Source organism: Neoarius graeffei, chromosome 2 (genome assembly GCF_027579695.1).
Source record: "Neoarius graeffei isolate fNeoGra1 chromosome 2, fNeoGra1.pri, whole genome shotgun sequence".
In the NCBI taxonomy this organism is placed as follows: domain Eukaryota; kingdom Metazoa; phylum Chordata; class Actinopteri; order Siluriformes; family Ariidae; genus Neoarius; species Neoarius graeffei.
Window position 1 is genome coordinate 104,766,971 of NC_083570.1, and position 21,713 is coordinate 104,788,683.

The 21,713-nt window shown below is 42.4% G+C and overlaps 1 protein-coding gene across 1 annotated transcript in view; it reads left to right on the forward strand.

Annotated features, from left to right (window-relative positions):
* Positions 1-21,713, forward strand: part of LOC132870623 (venom phosphodiesterase 1) — a 217,302-nt gene that overhangs the window by 82,420 nt on the left and 113,169 nt on the right. The window lies entirely within an intron of this gene.

A 21,713-nucleotide genomic window follows, 5' to 3' on the forward strand; every position in this document is an offset into this window, starting at 1 on the left:
TCTAAATAAATTCTGCAGTTTTTTTTTTTAAAGGAAATTTAAAGTATTACAAGCATGTCAATGAACACAAAAGGCTTTAGTTATTTAGCTATATACACACAAGGTTACACAAGGTTTTGTAGTCAGTGCAACTTGGCTTAACAAGTTGGAAAAAAGGTAAGGTGCTGCTGGCTCCAATGAACACATATACTGTACAATATATAAAAACTGAAAATATGCTTAATTTACACCAAGTCAGAGAGAACTTGAGGCTACTGAAATATTCCAAGCATGGCAATGTTAAACTGCCATTGGTAAAACACACACACACACACACACACACACACACACACACACACACACACACAAAAACAACTTTTGCCTAGTAAATTCAAATATCAGATATCACTGTACCGTCTGCTGTGCTACTTCCAGGGTGGAAGAGAACGCAAGGGTAGCAAAAGCGAGCATTGACTACATCACAGCCAGCTAGCCAAGTTTTCCGGTGGTACCAGTTCTTGTTAAAACCTCTTGAGTCGGTCTTCTCCCCCTTCGTAGACACTTGCTTGATGTTTAAATTTGGTCTAGGAGGTTCTCGCTGTTTGACTGCCGTTTTCTCCTCATTGGTACGACGACTAAAGGGAACTTCTTTCAGAGACGCTATCGTATTGTTTCACTCAACACTCACCGCCATCTTCATACAATGTTCACACACTTCCCCCGCAAGTTGCGTTTTCCAGCCCAAAATTATGTTCAAAACCCGCAAAAATGCACTTAAAATTGCCCAATCTGGCAACACTTGCGCGACGCAACAGGCGTATGACGTAAGCACGCTGCTTGTGCGAGCACATAAAACCTAATAGAAAATGCATTGGGAGCATGATTTTCGAAAAAAACGTACGTACCATTACGGTCAATGGGAGATTTTGGGGCAAATCTGAACCTGACAGAAATCGCCCTAAAAGGGCGTGGCTACACCAGGCGCGACCTTAGCCTGATTGGACAATGACATTACTGTTGGTAGTAGGAGTAGATAAAAAAAAAATCTCCCTCCCTGTTTGGGAGTGCATCGCCCAAATCGCCCCTATTAACGAGCCGCCAGTGGTTCACAGATAATGTTCTCTGGAAATATTCCTGAGCCCATTTTGTGATTTCCAATACAGAAGCATGCCTGTATGTGATGCAGTGCCGTCTAAGGGCCCGAAGATCACGGGCACCCAGTATGGTTTTCCGACCTTGACCCTTACGCACAGAAATTCTTCCAGATTCTCTGAATCTTTTGATGATATTATGCACTGTAGATGATGATATGTTCAAACTCTTTGCAATTTTACACTGTCGAACTCCTTTCTGATATTGCTCCACTATTTGTCGGCGCAGAATTAGGGGGATTGGTGATCCTCTTCCCATCTTTACTTCTGAGAGCCGCTGCCACTCCAAGATGCTCTTTTTATACCCAGTCATGTTAATGACCTATTGCCAATTGACCTAATGAGTTGCAATTTGGTCCTCCAGCTGTTCCTTTTTTGTACCTTTAACTTTTCCAGCCTCTTATTGCCCCTGTCCCAACTTTTTTGAGATGTGTTGCTGTCATGAAATTTCAAATGAGCCAATATTTGGCATGAAATTTCAAAATGTCTCACATTTGACATTTGATATGTTGTCTATGTTCTATTGTGAATACAATTTCAGTTTTTGAGATTTTTAAATTATTGTATTCTGTTTTTATTTACAATTTGTACTTTGTCCCAACTTTTTTGGAATCAGGGTTGTATTTGTGAACCACAATAAAACAACAAGAACAACAACAACTGAGAAAGAACTGCCCCAACTCTCCCCATTTGCCATTTGGCCATTTTTTGGGAAAAAAAAATCCTTAAATGTTTTTCCCCAGAATTTAAGTTTAATAAATAATACCATATTTGGTAATTCTAAGCTACATACTTTAATTTCAGACAAATCCTGAATTGACCAGCATACAGTGGTGCTTGAAAGTTTGTGAACCCTTTAGAATTTTCTATATTTCTGCATAAATATGACCTAAAACAACATCAGATTTTCACACAAGTCCTAAAAGTAGATAAAGAGAACCCAGTTAAACAAATGAGACTAAACTATTATACTTGGTCATTTATTTACTGAGGAAAATGAGCCAATATTACATATCTGTGAGTGGCAAAAGTATGTGAACCTCTAGGATTAGCAGTTAATTTGAAGGTGAAATTAGAGTCAGGTGTTTTCAATCAATGGGATGACAATCAGGTGTGAGTGGGCACCCTGTTTTATTTAAAGAACAGGGCTCTATCAAAGTCTGATCTTCACAACACATGTTTGTGGAAGTGTATCATGGCATGAACAAAGGAGATTTCTGAGGACCTCAGAAAAAGCGTTGTTGATGCTCATCAGGCTGGAAAAAGTTACAAATCCATCTCTAAAGAGTTTGGACTCCACCAATCCACAGTCAGACAGATTGTGTACAAATGGAGGAAATTCAAGACCATTGTTACCCTCCCCAGGAGTGGTCGACCAACAAAGATCACTCCAAGAGCAAGGCATGTAATAGTCGGCGAGGTCACAAAGGGCCCCAGGGTAACTTCTGAGCAACTGAAGGCCTCTCTCACATTGGCTAATGTTAATATTCATGAGTCCACCATCAGGAGAACACTGAACAACAATGGTGTGCATGGCAGGGTTGCAAGGAGAAAGCCACTGCTCTCCAAAAAGAACATTGCTGCTCATCTGCAGTTTGCTAAAGATAACGTGGACAAGCCAGAAGGCTATTGGAAAAAAAAATTTTGGACGGATGAGACCAAAATAGAACTTTTTGGTTTAAATGAGAAGCGTTATGTTTGGAGAAAGGAAAACACTGCATTCCAGCATAAGAACCTTATCCCGTCTGTGAAACATGGTGGTGGTAGTATCATGGTTTGGGCCTGTTTTGCTGCATCTGGGCCAGGACGGCTTGCCATCATTGATGGAACAATGAATTGTGAATTATACCAGCGAATTCTAAAGGAAAATGTCAGGACATCTGTCCATGAACTGAATCTCAAGAGAAGGTGGGTCATGCAGCAAGACAACGACCCAAAGCACACAAGTTGTTCTACCAAAGAATGGTTAAAGAAGAATAAAGTTAATGTTTTGGAATGGCCAAGTCAAAGTCCTGACCTTAATCCAATTGAAATGTTGTGGAAGGACCTGAAGCAAGCAGTTCATGTGAGGAAACCCACCAACATCCTAGAATTGAAGCTGTTCTGTACGGAGGAATGGGCTAAAATTCCTCCAAGCCGGTGTGCAGGACTGATCAACAGTTACAGGAAACATTTAGTTGCAGTTATTGCTGCACAAGGGGGTCACACCAGATACTGAAAACAAAGGTTCACATACTTTTGCCACTCACAGATATGTAATATTGGATCATTTTCCTCAATAAATAAATGACCAAGTATAATATTTTTGTCTCATTCGTTTAACTGGGCTCTCTTGATTTACTTTTAGGACTTGTGTGAAAATCTGATGATGTTTTAGGTCATATTTATGCAGAAATATAGAAAATTCTAAAGGGTTCACAAACTTTCAAGCACCACTGTACATTACACCATAGAATGGAGGTGGAGGCGAAGTAGAAAATACAACTTTTGGTTAATAAAATATTGATCTGCAGAAACCTTACTGCCGTGTCCGGTTTCATGCCTCCAAAGGAAGTAAGTTACTCTAAGGGACAACATCGAACTTCTGATGTAATCTAAAACCTGATTGGTTGAAATTAATTTATGGGAATGCAAACTGTCCCAAGTCTCCTTGCTCTCCCCTACAGTGCCCTCCATGATTATTGGCACCCCTTGTAAAGATAAAAAAGGTTTGAAAAAAATCTACCTTTTGGTGAAGTTGCTTCATCTCACACTAAAAAAATGAGAAAAATCCAAACTTTAATTGAAATAAATGTATTCAGAAAAAAATACCAAATCCCTCATCAAGAAATAATTATTTTCAACAAAAACACATCTGCCACTATTATTGGCACCCCTGCATTTAATACTTTGTACATCTTCCCTTTGCCAGTAAAGCAGCACTGAGTCTCTCCTATAACATTTTATAAGACTGAAGATACAGAGCAAGGCATCTAAGACCATTCCTCTTTACACAATCTCTCCAGATCATCCAGGGTCCTTGGCCCTCTCTTGTGCTCTCTTTTCTTCAGCTCAGCCCACAGGTTTTCACTGGGGTTCAGGTCAGGGGACTGAGATGGTCATGGCAGTAGCTTGATTCTGTGGTTAGGGAACCATTTTTGTGTTGATTTGGACAGGTGCTTCAGATCATTGTCCTGCCAGAAGATCCAATAATGACCCAGTTTTAGTTTCCTGGCAGAGGAGCCAGATTCTGATTTAAAATGTCCTGGTATTTCATGGAGTCCATGATGCCATGTACCCTCACAAGGTTTCAGGTCCTTGAGAGGAAAAACAGCCCCAAAACATCACAGAACTTCCACCATATTTTAGAGTTGGGATCAGGTTCTTTTCATTATAGCCATCATTCTTTTTACACCAAACCCACTTTGAGTGTTTATCACCCAAAAGCTCCATTTTTGTTCCTTCAGACCAGAGAACACAGTTCCAGTCAAAGTTGTCAAAGCGTTTAAAATTCAGGCGCTTATATTTGTGGTTAACTGACAGAAAAGGCTTTTTTCTGGCATCTTCCAAATAATCTGTTGGCATGGAGGTGGAGTCTCATGGTGGTTTTGAAGACTTGGAAACTCCAAGATTTTATGTTTTCTTGTAATTCACCAACAGTGATCCTTGTGGATTTTCTGCCTCTCTTACCCTCCTCCTCACTGTACATGGGGGCAAAATAAGCTTGGGTCCTCTTCCAGGTGAATTTGTACCAGTTCCAGTTGGTGCCCTATTATTATTATTATTATTATTATTATTATTATTATTGCCCTAAAAGTAGAAATGGACATTTTCAGGCGGGTATTTTTTATTTATTTATTTTTATTTTTTTATAACCATTCTGCGACTTATGAAGATAAATACACTTCTCCCTCATCTGGATTGTATGTTCTCTTTTCTTTCCCCATGTTGATGGATGACTAAGAACATTTGGCTGTGTTGGATTAGCACTAATCCTATTTTTTGGAAAATTCAGAATGTTGTCTTGGGCCCCTCTGGGGTGTCACCAATCCATGTGCAAAGTATGGAGTATATGCGTCCAGCTGTGTCAATTTGCATAGGTGATCAGACAGAGAGAGAGACAGAGACACAGACAGCCTTCCTTTTGTTGTATCGATTAGCACATATGCAAAATGCGGTTTAGTAGTATTCATGTGAAGGACGTTCTAATCATTTATTTAAAATGTATTTTTTAAATGAATATTGTCAATCTATAAATATGACCAAATAAATAAAGAAGAATTAGATAACTTACTTTTCTTCTTCTCATGATCTTCAGGAAGTTCAGATAGTCCAGCTTCCTGTTCAACATATGACTTGTGGAATATTCCAGAAATTTCATTGTGCTGAGTGAAACTACAAGGTACATTTTAATAACCTACAATACACGATTTTCAGGAAAGGGCATTTAAAGCATGGGATGTTATTCAGGAAAAAAAAATCAGCATAAAACTTTTTTTTTGCAAAATTGCATGAATTCTGAGTGACGAGATAAGACTATAAAACTTCCTATAAAGACTTTCCAGAAAACATACATTTCCCACATATTACATATGAGGTAGAGATTAGGTTAAAAAACATTTCAGTATGTATTTAATCCCTTTAAAAGTCAAACAAAGCCTACTCAGGAGCACCTAAATGGAGCACTTGCATGTGACGTCACAGCCGATCCAGATTGTAAACAGACACCATCTTGTCGGTCAAACGCCATTTTCCACCTTCTACTTCTACTTCTGGTTCCACTTCTACTTCTGGTTCTACTTCTGCTTCTACCTTTTCTTCTGGAAAACCCAACTCCACTGAAAATCAATAAAACATAAGACGAGTGGAATCCTGTGTCCGAGTCCTTCCCTTTCAAGTGTGGGAAACCCATGATGCTCACATACATTTGACAGTAGGCTGCCATGGGACCCTGACAGGCGTGCAAAATGGATTGCTGCTATATATACAGTAATAGTGATAGACTACTGATACTTGAGCTAACTGATAATATAAAATATTCAACCATAATAGTGGATATGGCGGGGCATGATGGGGATGCTGCGGCTACAAGCTCTCCCTACCTGTGCACGTTTTTTATGTTTTTTGTGTGTATTTTTGCGTGTTGTTCATCTGTACCGGACTTCAATATCCACTACAACCGTATGGACTTACTGGACATTGGTTTCCAGCAGAAAATGACAGTTTGTAGCGATTTCCATCACATGCACAACATTCCGGACGAGATAGCGAGACCAGCGGGGTCTCCGTGGATTGTTATCGGGTCTGGCAGGCGAAGGAGGCAGCGTCAGGAGAGGAAGCAAAAGTGAGGCTGCAGAGCCGGCCTGTTGACTAAGCTCAGAAAACAGCCACTCAAACCTTCACTGCCAAGCCTCTACTTCTCCAACACCAGATCCATGGTAAACAAAACGGACAATTTGGAATTACAGCTGGAATTACCTTATTCTATTCTATAATCGGCTGGTCAGTGCTATACTAGTATCAGTACTAGTACTCAATACTTAAGTGACTTACCCGTCCAATGAGCATTGTTATTTTCTTGTTTACAAGATGCCACATCTGAGGGGGGCTGACAAATCCTGAATTTCTGTAAAGATAACTGTCCAGAGATTTATAAGCACGCAGTGCTTCACCACTGAACAGCGAGGGAAAGTTAATGAGGTAATTATACACATCTGGGTATTCCACCTCTGGCAGTTCAATATCCACTGACATGGTCGTGAAAACTACGTCCGACAATCGATAAGGGTCACTAATCTGTAGGTCGTTTATTTTAGACATATATCTAGTTATCTGTTCATTAGAAAAATGAGCCATGTAGTCCGTTGGTTGAAATTGATCCATTTTGTATACGAGTGCAACAATATTCAGCTGTGTTGTTGACCGACAAGATGGCGGCTGTTTACATTCCAGCCGGGATTCGGTCACGTGACTGCAAGAGGTCTATAGTCCTCCCTGGCATGATGTAGGAGATTTAAACCTTCCGACTGAGACACCCGACCCTCACTGTTTACATGCGAAGAGGTTTCAAAGCTGCACTCTTGTGGGGGTCTAGCAGAAATGGCAGCATCCGCAATGGTCTTCAGATGCAACACTGACTGCATGTTACATGACAAACAACCAAAGATTCACAGAGATGTGAACTTATCTCCTGCCTGGGGGCTTTTGGGTAAATGCTTTAAAAACTAGAGGTCAAAGGTCACCATATAATGGTTTCAGTCTTAACTGAATAATCCGTCCATGTACCAAATTTGGTTTCAACACGTGAAAGCGTTACTGAGCTATAACACATTTTCACTAATTAAGTGAAGAAAGCTGAACAATAATAAGAATACATAGAAACAGAATGGGGTTCTGCAGCTTCGCTGCTAGACCCCAAATAGAATAATTGAAATAAACAATATAAAAAAAACAGTATAAACACTCTAGATAAAAATAAGAACTAGACATAGACTAAACACTCATACACACACACACACACACACACACACACACACACACACACACACATAAATTGGAGCAAATAAACAGTCAAGGGCACTTGAGGTATAGCAGGTAAACATGAAATAAGCAGTATAAACAATAAACTAATAGCTGTTAAGGTGAGGTAGTGCGGAATAGTGCAAATGAGCGAGGTAAAGTGAAATGTGCAGTCCCTGAGTTCAGTGTGTTAATGAACGTTGAGAGTATGTGTGAGTGTGTGTTGGGGGGGAAACTGTGAGGGTGACATGTCAGATGCTGAAGGGGGGGCAGGGGGGTGTGCGGGCAGAATCTGTGGCAGGGAGCAGAGGGGGAGGAGGGGCAGAACAGGGAGGGAGTTGAGCCTCTTGACCGCCTGGTGAAAGAAACTGTCCTTGAGCCTGCTGGTTTTGGCCCGGAGACTCCGCAGTCTCCTTCCCGACGGCAGCAGACTGAAAAGGCTGTTAGATGGGTGGGTGGGGTCACCTGTAATCCTGATGGCTTTGCGGGTGAGGCGGGAGTTATAGATATCCATAAGAGAAGGGAGAGAGACACCACTGATCCTCTCAGCTGCTCTCACGATGCACTGCAGAGTCTTGCAGCAGGACACGGTGCAGGCGCCGTACCACACGGTGATGCAGCTGGTCAGGATGTTCTCGATGGTGCCTCTGTAGAATGTGTGCATGATGGGGGCCGGGACTCTTGCTCTCCTCAGTTTGCGAAGGAAGTACAGATGCTGTTTTTGGCCAGTGATGCGGTGTTGTTGCTCCAGGACAGGTCTTCAGAGATGTGCACACCCAGAAACTTGGTGCTGCTCACCCTCTCCACTGCAGCACCATCGATAGATAGTGGAGCATGCTGGGTGTGCGCTCTCCTGAAGTCCACAACAATCTCCTTCGTCTTCTCCACATTCAGGTGGAGATTGTTGTCCTTGCATCACATGGCCAAGTGTCTCACCTCACTCCTGTAGATTGTCTCATTGCCATTGTTGATGAGACCCACCACAGTCGTGTCATCTGCAAACTTAATGAAGAGATTAGAGCTGGATGTTGGTGTGCAGTCGTGGGTCAGCAGAGTGAAGAGGAGGGGGCTCAGCACACATCCTTGGGAGGTCCCCGTGTTCAATGTGATGGTGCTGGAGGAGTTGCTGCCGACCCGTACAGCCTGTGGTCTCCCCGTCAGGAAGTCCAACAGCCAGTTGCACAGGGAGTTGTTGAGTCCCAGCTGGTCCAGTTTATGAATGAGCTGCTGAGGAATGATTGTGTTGAATGCAGAGCTAAAGTCTATGAACAGCATTCTGACATATGAGTCTTTTGTCTCCAGGTAGGTGAGGGCTGAGTGGAGGGCAGTGGAGATGGCATCATCGGTCGAACGATTGGACTGATATGCAAACTGGAAAGGGTCCAGGGCAGGGGGGAGGGCAGACTTGATATGCCGCATGACTAGCTGCTCGAAGCACTTCATGAGGATGGGAGTGAGTGCGACAGGGTGGTAGTCATTGAAGCAGGAGGGAGACGGCTTCTTCAGGACTGGGATGATGGTGGTGGCTTTGAGGCACATGGGGACAACAGCCTGGCTCAACGAGATGTTGAAGATGTCTGTAAAGACATCTGTGAGCTCCTCGGCACAGTCTCTCAGGACACAACCAGGAATGTTATCAGGACCTGGGGCTTTCTGTGCATTTGTCGTCCTGAGAGCTCTCCTCACTCTGTCTGGGGACAGTGTCAACACCTGGTCGCCGGGAGGTGGTGGGGTCTTCTGTGCCATGGTGCTGTTGTCTGCCTCAAAGCGAGCAAAGAAGTCGTTCAACTGATTCAGCAGAGAGGTGGAGTTATTACAGGTCTGTTACGAGGGCTTGTAGTCTGTGATGGTCTGAATCCCCCACCACAGGTTCCTGGTGTCTCTGCTGTCATTGACGTAGACAGCAGTGTTCCTGGAATACTGTCTCTTGGCCACCCTGATGCCTCTTGACAGGTTGGCCCTAGCTGTCCTCAGGCCCACCTCATCCCCAGCTCTGAAGGTGGCGTTCCAAGCCCACAGGAGCCTGTGGACTTCCCCTGTCAGCCATGGCTTCTGATTGGCCCAAATGGAGATGGTTCTGGTGACTGTAACGTTGTCCATGCACTTCCTCATGTAGGCAGTGATGGTCTCTGTGTACTCCTGGAGATCTGTGGTGTTGCTGTAGGTGGCCGCCTGTCTGAACATGCTCCAGTCAGTGGTGGAAAAACAGTCCTGGAGTGCCTCTGAGGACCCCTCTGGCCACACATGTATCTGCTTTGTAGCCAGTTTGGTGACTTTAACCAGCGGCCTGTATGCTTGCATTAGCATAACAGTGGAGTGCTCTGAGGCCCCAAGGTGGGGAAGGGGTAGGACTTTGTAGGCGTCTTTATGCATGGTGTAAACATTGTCCAGAGTATTGTTTCCACATGTGGGAAAGTTGATATGTCCATAGAGTTTTGGAAACACACTCTTGGGGTTTGCATGGTTGAAATCCCCAGCCAGGATGAGGAAAGCATCTAGGTGGGCTGTCTGCTGCTCACTGATGTGCTGATAGAGTTCATTCAGTGCTTCACTCCTGTTGTTATTGGAGCCGGGAGGGATGTATATTGCTACCAGCAATATGGCTGTAAATTCCCTCGGCAGGTAGAATAGCCGGCACTTAATAATGATCAACTCGACCAGTGGTGAGCAGTGTTTGCAGACCACAACAGCATCGCGGCACCATACATCACTGATGTAAACACAGAGTCCTCCACTGTGAGTCTTCCCCCCCCTCGACTAGCGTTCTGTCTGACCGGTAGCATGTTAGCCGGGCTAGCTGAATGGCACAGTCTGGGACGCTGTCATTAAGCCAGGTTTCCACAAACACAAGGACACAACACTCACTCACAGACTTAGAAGATGAGCGGAGAAGGCAGACATAATCCAGCTTGTTGTCCAGCGAGCGTACGTTGGCCAGAGTGATGGTAGGGATAGCCGGCTGGTGAGGGCTAGCTGCTAGCCTAGCCCGGATACCTCCGCGCTTGCCCCTCTTCTGCTTCCGCATGTTCCGCCTGTGGCACTTCCACTGTGGGCTGGATGCAGGAGTGGGGGTTGGTGGTTGAGCAGGCCTCCGGAGCAAACTGTAGTCGCATAGCACTTCCATGTCCGCTGGATTTATATCCGTGAATATAGTTCTGCGGATGTCGAGCAGAAACTTATTGGAGAACAATACTGTTTTAGGGTTTTATTCCCATAACACACCTAATTCCTGTGATGAAACATCAGCATAATTCCATTGTTTGGGTGGTTCACTGTGTTCCTTTTTTAATAACCCAGTAAATCCTTATATTATACTCATACTTTATTAGGTTATTGTTGTTCTTGAGGTTGTGTTTGTTTTTCATCAAAGTAGTCACAGTGTTGTCTAGGAAATCTGACATAAGAAATGAGAAAACTGAATCTGATTTGTATATGCACTAATGGGAAATTCAACATATTCTTACACTCATACCTTATACATGAGGTAATGTTACTTTTTATATACAACCCCGATTCCAAAAAAGTTGGGACAAAGTACAAATTGTAAATAAAAACAGAATGCAATAATTTACAAATCTCAAAAACTGATATTGTATTCACAATAGAACATAGACAACATATCAAATGTCGAAAGTGAGACATTTTGAAATTTCATGCCAAATATTGGCTCATTTGAAATTTCATGACAGCAACACATCTCAAAAAAGTTGGGACAGGGGCAATAAGAGGCTGGAAAAGTTAAAGGTACAAAAAAGGAACAGCTGGAGGACCAAATTGCAACTCATTAGGTCAATTGGCAAAAGGTCATTAACATGACTGGGTATAAAAAGAGCATCTTGGAGTGGCAGCAGCTCTCAGAAGTAAAGATGGGAAGAGGATCACCAATCCCCCTAATTCTGCACTGACAAATAGTGGGGCAATATCAGAAAGGAGATCAACAGTATAAAATTGCAAAGAGTTTGAACATATCATCATCTACAGTGCATAATATCATCAAAAGATTCAGAGAATCTGGAAGAATGTCTGTGTATAAGGGTCAAGGCCGGAAAACCATACTGGGTGCCCGTGATCTTCGGGCCCTTAGACGGCACTGCATCACATACAGGCATGCTTCTGTATTGGAAATCACAAAATGGGCTCAGGAATATTTCCAGAGAACATTATCTGTGAACACAATTCACCGTGCCGTCCACCGCTGCCAGCTAAAACTCTATAGTTTAAAGAAGAAGCTGTATCTAAACATGATCCAGAAGCGCAGACGTCTTCTCTGGGCCAAGGCTCATTTAAAATGGACTGTGGCAGAGTGGAAAACTGTTCTGTGGTCAGATGAATCAAAATTTGAAGTTCTTTATGGAAATCAGGGACGCCGTGTCATTCGGACTAAAGAGGAGAAGGACGACCCAAGTTGTTATCAGTGCTCAGTTCAGAAGCCTGCATCTCTGATGGTATGGGGTTGCATTAGTGCATGTGGCATGGGCAGCTTACACATCTGGAAAGACACCATCAATGTTGAAAGGTATATCCAGGTTCTAGAGCAACATGTGCTCCCATCCGGACGACGTCTCTGTCAGGGAACACCTTGCATTTTCCAACATGACAATGCCAAACCACATACTGCATCAAATACAGCATCATGGCTGCGTAGAAGAAGGGTCCGGGTACTGAACTGGCCAGCCTGCAGTCCAGATCTTTCTCCCATAGAAAACATTTGGTGCATCATAAAACGGAAGATACGACAAAAAAGACCTAGGACAGTTGAGCAACTAGAATCCTACATTAGACAAGAATGGGTTAAAATTCCTATCCCTAAATTTGAGCAACTTGTCTCCTCAGTCCCCAGACGTTTACAGACTGTTGTAAAGAGAAAAGGGGATGTCTCACAGTGGTAAACATGGCCTTGTCCCAATTTTTTTGAATTGTGTTGTTGTCATGAAATTTAAAATCACCTAATTTTTCTCTTTAAATGATACATTTTCTCAGTTTAAACATTTGATATGTCATCTATGTTCTATTCTAAATAAAATATGGGATTTTGAAACTTCCACATCATTGCATTCCGTTTTTATTTACAATTTGTACTTTGTCCCAACTTTTTTGGAATCGGGGTTGTACATAACTGACCATATTAAAGAAAAAGCATGTAGCGTGCACATGATTGCTCTGGGCAGGTACTCCCACAAGTACTCTGCACCAAGAAAAGAATGGATCATCAGTTAATTTGCACACTAATGGAAGTGTAAAGATGGTTTCCACAATAGACTCACAATAAAAATATGCAACTGTGCAATAAAAGTTCAGAATCATCTACTATGACATAAAATGTCTTCAGGAAAATCCTGTTGTCTGGAGAATTAATGGAGAACTACTAGTTATTGCTGGTGAACCTGATTTCCTCTGAATGGCCCAGTGGAGAGTTGAGTGAACACGTGATATATATGTTTTCATGTCAAAATGACATAAATTGCTCCCCACCTCTCCTCAGTGATGGAGACTCAGCCCTAGCCTGGTGAGGAGCGCTGATTGTGAGGTTCCATACAATCAAAACTCTTAGGCAAATCAGGGAGGGGATTCCCTGCTGAGGCTGTGCACAATGTGTTAGCGTGAGCAGGTAGCCCATGGGAAATGAGTAGTGTCTTGGATTAGCACAATGTGTTAGCATGAACATGTAGCCCACAGGAAATGAATAGTGTGTTGGAAAATCACTAATCCCATGTTTTGGAAAATCGAGAATGTTATCTTGGGCCCCTCTGGGGTGTCACCAATCCATGTGCAAAGTATGGAGTATATACGTTCAGCTGTGTCAATTTGCATAGGTGAACAGTCAGAGAGAGAGACAGAGACACAGACAGCCTTCCTTTAGTCGTATAGATTCGCACATATGCAAAATGTGGTTTAGTAGCATTCATGTGAAGGACGTTCTAATCATTTATTTAAAATGTATTTTTTAAAATGAATAATTTATTGTCAGTCTATAAATATGACCAAATAAAGAAAGAAGAATGAGAACTTACTTTTCTTCTTCTCATGATCTTCAGGAAGTTCAGATTATGCAGCTTCCTGTTCAACATATGACTTGTGGAATATTCCAGAAATTTCATTGTGCTGAGTGAAACTACAAGGTACATTTAATAACCTACAATACATGACTTTCAGAAAAGAGCATTTAAAGCATGGGATGTTATTCAGCAAAAATAAATAATTTTTATTTATTTTTCAGCATAATTTATTTTTTTGCAAAATTGCATGAATTCTGAGTGACCAGATCTATTATGATAAGACTATAAAACTTCCTATAAAGACTTTCCAGAAAACATACATTTCCCACACATTACATATGAGGTAGAGATTAGGTAAAAAACAAACAAACAAACAAACAAACAAACAAACAAACAAAAACATTTCAGTATGTCTTTAATCCCTTTAAAAGTCAAGCAAAACCTACTCAGGAGCACCTAAATAGTCCTTCCTGGCATGATGTAGGAGATTTAAACCTTCCAACTGAGACACCCGACCCTCACTGTTTACATGCGAAGAGGTGTCAAAGCTGCACTCTTGCACTTTACTGTATGTTGTAGGCTATTTGTATATTTGGAGTCTTGTGAGGTTAATGTAGTACCATAGTCCTGGAGAAACCTTGTTTCATTTTAACTGTGCACTGTCCAAACTGTAAATGGTTGAAATGACAAATATAAAAAAGCCTTGACCTTGAACAGAGGTGATCAGTAGCCTACCAAACAACAAGGCAAGCAGATCTGATGAAATACTAAATCATCAATGAAGATCTTTAATCTCTGTTTGTAAATGTAGGAAGGTCCTTCATTCTTGGAAAGGAGCCCTGACACATAAAGCCCCCCCCCCCCCCCCCCCCCCAAAAAAAAAAAAAAAGACAATGTACCTGATGATCCATCTACATCGAGAGACATTTCCCTCCTCACCACTGTATATAAAGTTTTTATGAAGTGTGTCCTTAACTGTGTTCTACCATGGTTTGTTGATACAGGCATCTTTTCAGGGAAACAAGGGCTGAACAAACCAGCAAGGCATGAATGCACATGTGTTCTGCCTGAAAATGGGAATCGTTTCGTTTAAGCATGAATCCATGTGGTTTTACATGGCCATTCTGGATTTTTGGCATGCATTTAGAACATTACCACATAAGATAATTGTTAGAGCTTTTGAAGACATCAACATGATATTCAAAACTCATGGAAGCATAACCAAGAGCATTTACAGAGATTAATTTTCCTAAGTAATACATGGAGAACAGGTCACGAATCCAATCCAACTTGGAATTAGTATCGAGACTGGCTGTCCATGGAAAGTTAGTAATTTTATTACCACCCCAAGTTATTGATTGATCTCCCAGTTAGAGCCATAAACCCAATCCAAGCCTATGCAGATAATGTCTGGGTATCATCTGGAGATGAGGGAGTAATCAAAAACATGCTGTCACACACAGACAAATTCCTGTGTTAGTCTGGATTGGAGGTGAAATACACCAAGTGCACTGTGTTTTATGAAAGATGCAATGGATGGTACCAAATCAAAAGCGATAGGCCACCCTCTTTTTGATCATGGGTAATGGCATTAGAGTGTATGCATGCCATGAAACATCCTGTTATCTCAGGCACAGATTTAATATAGCAGGAGAATGGGAAGAACAAGTACAAGAGCAGGTCACTGAGTACTGCACAAGGTGGCACCATGGTGTAGTGGTGAGCACTGTCGCCTCACAACAAGAATGTTCTGGGTTTGAGCCCAGTGGCTGATGGGGGCCTTTCTGTGTGGAGTTTGTATGTTCTCCTTGTGTCTGCGTGGGGGTCCTCTGGGTGGTCCAGTTTCCCCCCCACAGTCCAAAGACATGCAGGTTAGGTTAACATGGGGCACAGGCCCTTGAGCAAGGCACCTAACCCCCAACTGCTCCCCAGACACTATAGCATAGCTGCCCACTGCTCTGTGTGTGTGTGTGTGTGTGTGTGTGTGTGTGTGTGTGTGTGTGTGTGTGTGTGTGTGTGTGCTCATTGCTCACTTATATGTGGTGTTCACTGCTTCAGATGGGTTAAGTGCAGAGTAGACATTTCACTGTGCTTGAGGGTATGTGTGATAAATAAAGGCTTCTTGTTCTTGACTCAATCCCATTGCCCACTATAATGAAAATACAAGCTATATGAGAAATTGCTCTTGCCAAAGTGTAGCATCTTTTGGAAATGTTCATGTTCCTAAATGTACATTAACTGAACTCAATGATAAGACTATTTGTCCATTGAGAACAACAATGGGTTTGTGTAGTGGAAGTTCATTATGTCTGACTGTTTAAGTATTTTTAAGTTCATTTCTTAGACAAGGATTTTAAGATCGTTACCTTGTTGACAGTTTCAGCATGAATCTTCCCCCTTCCTCAGAACTGACACCAGATGTCAGGTGGTGACGTGCCTTATCAGCTGATGTTACGTTATGGAGGCGTGAACGTCCTGTCCGATTTGATAGGTAGTTCACGCCTCCTGCTATCTTCCACTACATATTAAGAATAAGTTATGGAGAAGATTGTGCCAAAGAGGTACGCTACCTGGAAAAACTACGGAAAAAACTGGCACGACAAAGAAATCATCTCCGTTTTAATCTCCGCTGCTGGGACGAGGGCATCATCCCAGCAAGCCTCTACATCAAAAATCCAATTCCAACAAGAAACGCGGAAAGGACCATCGAAAAAGCGTGAATGACTCTGGTAAGAGAAAGAATCAGATGCACGACAAACAAAATCAACAATTTAAACACAGAAATAGCACAACGAACACAAGATTTCAAACGCTGGTTCAAACTCAGCAGTGACATGGAAAAAAATATGGAAGAGCATCTGAATACAATACAAGAACAAGAGTTCTCAAAAACAAAAACACGCCACATTATAAAACTGAATAGGCTTATCAGGAAAAAGAAACAAAATAAACGCAAGGATAAGCAAACAAACGAAAAATGGATTTGCAACCTGTCTAAACACACACTAACAATAGCAGGACACACTATACTCTCACAGGGCCTTAACTATGCCATTACACCAAATAGAATCCCACACGGAGAATTCATATTGGCTACAGAACTAGCATGCAACATGATACAGGACCAAGGACAGAAGGCCGCATTAAGGAACGAAGTAGCAGGTATCCTCACCTCAGCTAAACTGCCACCCAGAAACACAACTAAACAGGAAATGGAAGCCATCAGGACACTCGCAAAGAACAACAAAATAATAATACTACCGGCTGACAAAGGGAGGACTACGGTTATCCTGGACACTACTCAATATGAAAAACAAATGAATGAAATGCTCATGGACCCAAACACATATGAAGTACTCAAAAAAGACCCAACGGAGGAAAAGAAAAAAAGACTGAAGCTATTACTTAAACCGTTACTGTACGACAACAAAATCGATAAACAAACATACAACCAACTCATCCCCACAACAAACATCACCCCCCGGATATACGGCACACTGAAAATTCATAAACCCGGAGCACCACTAAGACCCATTGTAGACAGCATAGGATCAGTTACCTACAACCTTTCCAAGACACTTGCAGACATAATCAAACCACTCCTCGGACTTACGGTTTCCGCTTCTGGTTGAGAGTACGTAGTGCGCATTCTGACTGCCGCTTCTCACCAGAGCTTTTTTTTATTTTATTTTTATTTTCTTTCTTTTTCAATTTTCTTTTTTTTTCTGTGTAGTTTGATGTTTGTTTGAGTGTTTTTGTCCGCCGGTTGTCGTGTAGCTCCGGACCCAGTTTTGGGCGTCGGTTCCCTCCAGGCCTTGGTTCGCTGTGGGTGATGCCTGTGCTCCCAGCTGTGGACTGCAGTGAGCTCGTTGCTCATTTAACATTCGTGATTGTCCAGCGCTCTGCGCTTTAACGCTTGGCGTGATGTTCCGAGCAATGTTGCTCAGTGGCGTCACGGCGGCTGTGCAGGCGGTTTGGGACACGCCAGCGCTCTGCATGGCGGAGCTTCTCTGCTCGCTTTGTGGATCCACGGCGTGGTGCTCGAGCGATGTTGCTGACAGCGTCACGGCGGCGGTGCTGGAGATGTGGGGCTTGTTTTCATGCGCCTTTTGGTGGGACTGTGGCTGCTACACCACTGGAATTACATCCTGACCCCTACTTGGTGGACTTTTTACTTTTTATTGTTTATTATTTATTCATTTATTTTTTTATTATTATTTTTATTTTCTTTATTTTTTACTTATTTTTTTTTCTTTGTCTATAATTGTAAAGCGTCCTTGGGTTTCTTGAAAGGCACTATATAAATTCAACTTATTATTATTATTATTATTATTATTATTATTATTACGGAATACCACTGCAAACACTCAAAACAACTGGCGAAAGAATGAAAGGAAATCAAGATAAAAAAGGATGAAATCTTCGTATCACATGACGTCATATCCCTCTTTACAAAAACACCGGTCACAAACACACTCAACATAGTAGAAAACCGGTTAAAAGCAGACAGAACCCTGAAAAAACGCACAAAACTTACAGCACAGGACATAACAAAACTGTTGCATTTCATTTCGACTTCCACATATTTCCAATTCAGAGGCATAATTTACAGACAAAAAGAGGGATTTGCAATGGGGGACCCGCTATCTGCCACTCTATGCAACTTTTTCATGGAGGATCTGGAAACCCGAGCCATAGAAACAGCACCGGACGACTGCAAACCCATTTTCTGGAAACGATACGTTGATGACATCCTCGAAATAACCAAAACAGGCCACACACAACAACTCACGGATCACCTAAACTCCATAGACAAGACAGGTAACATCAAATTCACACACGAAGAGGAAACGGACAAGACAATAGCTTTTTTGGACCTAAAAATACACCACACAGAAGAAGGGAACATTAGAATTACAACATACACAAAACCTACACACATCGACCAATATCTTCTCTGGACATCTGAACATCCCATCGCACACAAAATGTCAGTAATCAGAACACTATACGACCGAATACAGAACATCACGGAGGAGAAAGACAGACAGGAGGAGGACCAACACATCCAACAGGCATTAAAAAACTGCTAATATCCACTGTGGGCAATCCGAAAAGGGAAACTACAGACACAAACAAAGGAAAAAAACAAACAAAGAAAAAACACCGAAAAAACAAACCGGGGCTTTGTCACACTACCATACATAAAAGGACTCACAGAATGCATCCAACGATCCATGAGGAAATATCATATCAACACCCCGGTCAAACCATACAAGAACCTCCAACAGTTGCTAGTTCACCCCAAAGACAAAATACAACCGGACAACAAATGCAATGTCATCTATGAAATCCCTTGCCATTCATGTAACAAAGTCTATATTGGTGAAACGGGCAGATGCTTCCATACACGAAGGAAAGAACACTAAATAGAATGTGAGAAAGAAACAACAAAAAGACACACAAGATCTGAAAAAGAAAAAAGCACACCAAGAAAACCTAAAATCAGCCATTTCAGACCACTGCAAACGACAAAATCACATAATGAATTGGGAAGAGGCCAGAGTCATTCGCGCTGAAGAAAATAGATACCAGCGTTGGATTTTAGAGGCAGTGGAGATACGCAAGCGGGCACAAAGGACGATAAACCGGGATGAGGGAGCGTATGCGCTGTCACACACCTGGAGCGCCGTCCTGGGGGAGCGACCTGACAGCAGGAGGCGTGAACTACCTGTCAAATCGGACAGGACGTTCACGTCTCCGTAACGTAACATCAGCTGATAAGGCATGTCACCACCTGACATCTGGTGTCAATTCTGAGGAAGGCGGAAGATTCATGCTGAAACTGTCAACAAGGTAACGATCTTAAAATCCTTGTCTAAGAAACGAACTTAAAAATACCAATGGGTTTAAATACACACTCAATGAGAGACATGACATTCCACAGGACAGGAAAGGGAGGGCTGGGAGTTCCGCATGTAGAAATGGTTTATATCACCACCAGAGGAATGCTGAAGAATGCAGAAGACTCAGCTGTGCATGAACTAGACATGCACAAGCTTCACTTGTCCTACACTTAACAAAATGCAAGGTCCCCTACTCAACATTAGAGAACAGCAGTTTCCTTGGCCAATGGAAAATTAGATACCCATACCTAGTCTTGTAGTACTTGAGACCAGTCTCAAGACCACTTTTTGAAGGTCTAGGTATCATCTTGGTCTCATCATTTTTACTCGGTCTTGTCTAGGTCTCAGACATAGAGGACTCAGGATTTTATTTCAAGACCAGTCAAGACCACAACTGTCAGGATTTCACTAGATTGCCTGTGCAGTGTTTGATTTATTTGTTAACATCGTTACTGTGATTGGATGTAAAACTTCCTGCTTCAAATACAATCATGACTCATCGCAAATTTGAAATTTTCATTACTGTCAACAGCCGTCACCCCTCCCCACCCCCTTCACACACACTGGTATAGTCCTGGTCTTGACTCGGTCTCACCCTGCCTTGGTCTTGGTCTTATCTTGGTCTCAACTCCTCAAAGTCTTGGTCTTGTCTCGATCTCGATACAGTCTGGTCTTGGTCATGACTTGGTCTCGGTTTAGGTGGTCTTGACTACAACAGTACCCATACCCCAGGCTTTGGCATACACTCTGACTGGCTTGATTTGAACGACCTGTGCAAACACGCAAACTTACAGGTATGTTGGAGAACCCAACAGGACAGCCATTAGCAGTTAGCAGCCATTAGCGGTTAGCACCAAGCTTGTCACAGATTCAACCGTCATAGTGGAGGCTACTATCACACTGGTGAGAACACAATATCTGAATGCTCAAAATTCCAGAAGAGCAAAAATTAATTATTTTCAATCCTGCCTGATTCAGCACTGGGCTACTTTTGTGAGCAGCATGGTGGTGTAAGTGGTTAGGATGGTCACCTCACAGCAAGAAGGTTCTAGGTTCGATCCCAGTGGCTGGCAGGGGCCTTTCTGTGTGGCGTTTGCATGTTCTCCCTGTGTTTGCATGGGTTTCCTTTGGGTGCTCTGTTTTCCCCCACAGTCCAAAGACATGCGGTTAGGTTAATATGGGATGGCTTTGGGCTGAGGTGCCCTTGAGCGAGGCACCTAACTCCCAACTGCTCCCCGGGCGCTGTTAGCATGGCTGCCCACTGCTCTGGGTATATACTGTAGAATGATTTATGGCATAAAAAGTGTAGTGCCGTTCTCATACAGTTTAACAGTTTCGTTGTTGTGAAATGTTGTGTGATTGATAGTGTTATGGAGCTCCTTTGTAATAAGTGTTACAGTGTAGTCGTGATACACAATACAATGCACAATGTTCTCAAATAAACAGGGCAGCCATTCAATATGTGTGCTACTGTGTCCCTCTCTTGATTGCTGTGCAGCAGACAATATGGTTCGTGTTTCGATGGATACCAATCGGACAGATTAATAAGTTCAACTTTTATAGTGCCTTTCTTACACCCAAGGTCACTTTACAATTACCAAAAAAGGTGTGTGTGCTCATTGCTCACGTGTGTGTGCATGTGTGTGTTCACTGCTTCAGATGGTTTAAATGCAGAGAGGAATTTCACAAGTGTGTGATGAATAAAGTTGTGCTTTCTTTCTTTCTTTCTTTCTTTCTTTCTTTCTTTCTTTCTTTCTTTCTTTCTTTCTTTTTCTTATAGGGGAAACGTACCTGTTTCCCTCATGCTGATCACAGTGTGTCACACTTAGCATTTAAACATATGACTTTGCATGAAGATATTCAAAAGTTTATAATCAATCATGCACTGCTCACTAAAGCCAATCTTATTTTTCTTCCCCCTCCCACCCTTTGTTTTTCTTTTTGCGTTTGTATAGTTTGATGCTTGTTCTTTGTTTGAATGTTTTGTCCACCAGTTGTGGCATAGTTCCGGACCCAGTTTTGGGCATTGGTTTCCTATGGGCATTGGTCCGCCATGGGTGACACCTGTGCTCCTCTCTATGGACTACAGTGAGCTCATTGCTCTTTTAACATTGGGGTTGTCCAGCGCTCTGTGTGACGGTGCTTCTGTGCTTGGTGTGTTGTTCTGGGTGATGTTGCCCAGT